Source organism: Plecotus auritus (assembly GCF_963455305.1).
Source record: "Plecotus auritus genome assembly, chromosome: 9".
In the NCBI taxonomy this organism is placed as follows: domain Eukaryota; kingdom Metazoa; phylum Chordata; class Mammalia; order Chiroptera; family Vespertilionidae; genus Plecotus; species Plecotus auritus.
Window position 1 is genome coordinate 107,325,689 of NC_137783.1, and position 4,459 is coordinate 107,330,147.

At 44.8% G+C, this 4,459-nt stretch overlaps 1 pseudogene across 1 annotated transcript; it reads right to left on the reverse strand.

Annotated features, from left to right (window-relative positions):
* Positions 1-337: 337 nt before the first annotated feature.
* Positions 338-1,649, reverse strand: LOC308257749 (small ribosomal subunit protein eS8-like; annotated as a pseudogene). Its single transcript has 2 exons — positions 1,255-1,649; positions 338-526 (listed from the first exon to the last, which is right to left on the reverse strand). The product of its transcript is annotated as a small ribosomal subunit protein eS8-like (transcript).
* Between the last annotated feature and the right edge of the window lie 2,810 nt (positions 1,650-4,459).

Sequence of the window (4,459 nt, forward strand, 5' to 3'; positions counted from 1 at the left end):
TTTTTATAATGTTTTAAAATTGATTTGAGAGAGAGAGGAATGGAGAGAGAGTGAGAGCAAGTGAGTGAGAAACATCGATGTGAGAGAGAAACAGGCATCAGATTTTTTTTTGTCTCTCTCTTTTAAGTGTTAGTGTCTGCAGAGTTCTGTCCTTACAGCTCTCCTCCATCCACAGGCGGCTGATCACCTCTGTGGCTGCAGCTCCAGTCTTGATTTCCTAACCTCAGGCTACAGCTCTTTCCTCCTCTAGACCCATACTCATCCATTCAACAACTGTTTCTTTTTTTAGAGCAATAAATACCTTTATTATGTGAGCTAAGATAAGAGGAAGGACAATTTATTTGCCTTTCTGGGCCCTGATTGTCCTTAGATAAAACTCCAGTTCCTTGTGCTCCAGCACATAACCATCTGCTCAGCCACATTGGCCTGGTCTTGGAGCGATGCACGCAAGAATCTTGTCCCTCTGTTACTGCTCCCCTAGAAGACTGCTGATTGTGGCATTGTTCCCCCTTTCTTCACATTTCTTCTAAACTTTCCTTTTTTTTATCCTCACCTGAGGATATATTCATTGATCTGAGAGAGAGAGAGAGAGAGAGAGAGAGAGAGAGAGAGGAGGGAAGAGAAGGGAAGGGAAGAGAAGATAAGAGAAGAGGAGAGGGGAGGGGAGGGGAGGGGAGGGGAGGGGAAGGGAAAGGAGAGGGGAGGGGAGGGGAAGGGAAAGGAGAGGGGAGGGGAGGGGAAGGGAAAGGAGAGGGGAGGGGAGGGGAGGGGAGGGGAGGGGAGGGGAGGGGAGGGGAGGGGAGAGGAGAGGAGAGGAGAGGAGAGGAGAGGAGAGGAGAGGAGAGGAGAGGAGAGGAGAGGAGAGGAGAGGAGAGGAGAGGAAAAATGAAAAACATCCATCGGTTGCCTCCTGTACCTGCCTGACTGAGAATCGGACCCGTGACTCTTCGGTGCATGGGACGATGCTCCAACCAACTGAGCCACTCGGCCAGGTCTCTTCTGAACATTTTTTTTTTAAAATATATTTTATTGATTTTTTACAGAGAGGAAGGAAGAGGGATAGATAGTCAGAAACATCGATGAGAGAGAAACATCGATCAGCTGCCTCCTGCACACCCCCTACTGGGGATGTGCCCGCAACCAAGTTACATGCCCTTGACCGGAATCGAACCCGGGACCCTTCAGTCCGCAGGCCGACGCTCTATCCACTGAGCCAAACCGGTTTTGGCTGAACATTTTTTAAAATTGTTTTTTGTTTAAAATCTTTTCCTCCTCAGGAGTCAGCTTGGCCCCCTTCTTGTGGCCCAGAGGCAGTGCCCAGTGGGTACGGTGTGCTGTCAGTGAGCACGATGCAGTTCTTTACTAGAGTCTTGGTGTGGACCAGCTGGTTGTTGGATGCATTGTAGATAACAGCAGTAACCCTAGCTTTGTGCACACAACACTCTCAGCCCCAGGAGAAGTTGCCTATGTCCAGCCTCAGGGCACAGTATTTCTTGCTGCTCCCCATCACGCAGACTGGGTGAATGGGGGCGGGGCAATCTTAATATTGGCAGCAAGTGTCCTAGCTCATATTTTTGCGTCTTGTGGTAGGGCTTTCTCTTGTCCCCAGTCTTGCAGTGCTTGGGCCAGTTGTCCCAAGAGATGCCCATGGTTCGACGCTGCCTGGAAAGAGCTGGGTGTCGTGAGCCAGGTACTTTTTTTGGCACTGGGACACATCACTGAATGAAACAAAGATCTTTGCCTTCGTGGAGCTTACATGCCTAGATCTCTCCCTGTGGTTGTACCTAAGACTCAGTCTATCCCCAATTATCTCATTATTTGTGCTGCTTGATTCTCCCCAACCCTAAACCTGTTCTTCCCACGTATCCCCCATCTCTGTGATAGCACTGTCATTCTCTCAGAAACCTGGGAGTCATCCCTGACCCCTCACCAACAAATCACCATAGGCTGACCATTCTGGGACCCAAATCTTTCTCAAAACCCTCCCCTTGTCTGTATTTCCACTGCCCTGCCCCCATTCTCATCCTTTCTCACCTGGCTTACTAACTGGCGTCTCTGCCTCCAGGCTGGTCCTGCCTATCATTCTCCATATAGCAGCTAGAATGAGGATAAAATGCAAATCAGAACCAGTTGCTTTCTGCCTAAACCTGTTCAGTGGCCCTGTCAGATGAAACTCTAAACTCCTTACCTTGTCCCCATGCCCCTGGCTGTCAGGTGATGAGCATAGCTGCTGAAATCTGGGTTCAAATCCCAGCTTACTAGCATGATCTTAGGCACGTTTTTTTAATCCTCTCTATGCCTTACTGTCAAATGGGAATGATGATAATACTGACCTCATAGAGTTGTTGTGGGGTGTAAATTTGTTATTGCGTACAAAGCCCTAAGAACAGTGCTTCACTGTCGGTATATCCTCAAGAAGCCCTGGTTTTCTCTCATAGGGTTGCTGTAATGGTTAAATAGGTTAAAACGTCAAAGAGGTTTCACACAGCACCCGGTTCATCTTAAATGTTCTGTAAGCCTCACTTCTTGCCCCTCTCCCCCACAAACCTGACTCAGCCCTGTGGGATTGGCTGTGGTTCTCTCTATTGCACCTCCAGGCTTTGGTACTGGGGTTCCTCCCTTCCTACCTTTTTCCTGGCAGTTCCCACCATTCCATCAAGTCTGCTCTGTTCCTGGCTGTCCCACCCCAAGTTGGACTGGTTGCTCCTCCTCTGCCTCTCCCTCTTAGAAACTGCGCTTACTTCTATCACAGGAATTGTTTTTTGTTTGTTTGTTTTTTGTTAATCCTCACCCGAGGGTATTTTTCCATTGATTCTTAGGGAGAGTGGAAGAGAGAGGGAAAGACAGAGAGAAACATTGATGTGAATGAAAAACATCTCCTTATTGTCTCCTGCATGAGCCTCGACTGACCAGGCAGGAGCCTGCAGCAAAGGTACGTGCCCTTGACCGGAATCAAACCCTGGACCCTTTGGTCAGGCCGACACTCTGTCCACTGAGCAAAACCGCCTAGGACTATCACAGTAATTTTTTTTTGCCAGAATAAATTATTGTTATTTATTTTATAAATACACTCCACACCCCTACCAACACTTTTGCAAACAAAGCTATACCAGTCCCAAGAAACCGAACACCAGTGTTCTACCACTTAGGATCTAAAGACCCCAAATTTCTTAACAATTTATGAGCATTAAAATCTCAAGTCTTCTCAGACAATGATTCCTTTTCACAGGCACAGAAAATTTCAAATGAATGTGTCACAGTAATTATTGACTTAAAACACACTGAGCCCTGGCAGGGTGGCTCAGTTGGTTAGTGTCCCCCAGTAAGCCAAGGTTGTGGGTTTAATCCCTGTTCAGGACACATGCAGGTATCAACCAATGAATGCATGAATGGGTGGAGCAACACATCAATGTTTCTCTCTCTCTCTACCCCCCTTCCTCTCTCTCTCTCTCTAAAAAAAGGGGGGTGGATCAATGAATTTAACTCTAGATTCTTTAAAAATAAATAAAAATAAAATGCACCGAGAAGCATCCATCAACAGATGAATGAATAAACTAAATGTGGTATACACATACAATGAAATATTATTCAGCCTTAAAAAGGAATGAAGTACTGACACATGCTACATTGTGGATAAACTTTAAAAACATTATGCTAAGTAAAATAAGCCAGACACAAAAGGACAATATTGTGTGATTCCACTTATATGAGTTGCCTGGAATAGGCAACTTAGAAAATAGAATACAAGTTACCAGGGGCTGAAGGGAAGAAGGAATGGGTACAGAATTTCCATCTGAGGTGATGAGAAAGTCCTGGACATAGTGTGATGGTTGCAGAATATTGTGAATGTACTTTATGCCACTGAATTGTACACTTAAAAATGATTAAAATGGTAAATTCTATGTTATGTATATTTTACCATGATAATTAAAAAAATTATCAATACTGCTAAGTTCAGAGGCTTATCCTAGAGATTCTGGATATTCCTTGAGTTAATTTGTAGGCATCTGAATAATTAATATCAGCATCTCCAAGGTCTTTATAAAAGCAGACCTAAACATCGCCTACCTCTGGATACACATTTCACAATGTTCTTTTCTCATTTGTAGAAATAAAGACCACTCAAATAAAAAATATTTTTTAAAAGAGAATATTCTTTTCTTTTTTAAAAAATGTTTTTTATTGATTTTTTAGAGAGAGAGGAAGGTAGAGGGATAGAAAGATAGAAACATTGATGAGAGAGGAAACTTGATCGGCTGCCTCCTGCATGCCACCTACTGGGGATTGAGCCCGCAACCTGGGCATGTGCCCTGTCCGGGAATTGGACTGGTGACCTCTTGGTTCATGGGTCAACACTCAGACACTGACCACACCAGACAGGCAAAAAATATATTTTTTAATGTACAGAATAGCAATTTAACCTAGTTGTTCTCATTTTGGCTCAAAATCTTGGCTTCAG